The sequence below is a fragment of the Nematolebias whitei genome, unplaced genomic scaffold (genome assembly GCF_014905685.2).
Source record: "Nematolebias whitei isolate Nwh7 unplaced genomic scaffold, NemWhi1 Nwh_scaf_1119, whole genome shotgun sequence".
NCBI lineage: Eukaryota > Metazoa > Chordata > Actinopteri > Cyprinodontiformes > Rivulidae > Nematolebias > Nematolebias whitei.
In genome coordinates, this window is record NW_023619664.1 from 2,562 (window position 1) to 3,186 (window position 625).

Sequence of the window (625 nt, forward strand, 5' to 3'; positions counted from 1 at the left end):
ATGCAGAGTGATGGTGTAGGAGAGAAAGGAAACTATTTTTAAAGCTGCTCTGGCCAGAATGTTTGTCCAAAGAGTCATTCTGAAACTGAACACATTTTCTGGCAGAGAATGTTTCAGTGAAGGCAAATGAAAACTATGTTTATTTAAGAGTTGCACAAAGAACATCAAAACAACAAAAACTTAACAGCTTTTACTTTGTGACACCTCAAAGCTGTTGAAGATGTTTGAAAGGCTCTCTTTTTCTGCTCAACAATTATAGCAGAAGGCCTTAAAAGTTGTTTGTTTAAGAGTTTTCAACTTAAATTAATCAAAAAACGAGAAATAGTTAAAAACCTAAAGATTGATTCTTTGCAACACTGACATTTAAACCTGAATCGGTCACATAACTTTTCTGCTGCGCACATCAACGTGTCTAAAACACAACATCAACTGTGAGGGTAAAGCTGCTTTGCTACAAACAAGTTGCATAATATTTCAGCACAATCTTTTATTTAATTAATTGACTAAATGGTTTAGGTTGTGAAGACTGACGAGATGATAACCTCATGCAGAAAATGTGTACAAGAAGAAAAGAGTTGTATATATATATATATATATATATATATATATATATATATATATATAT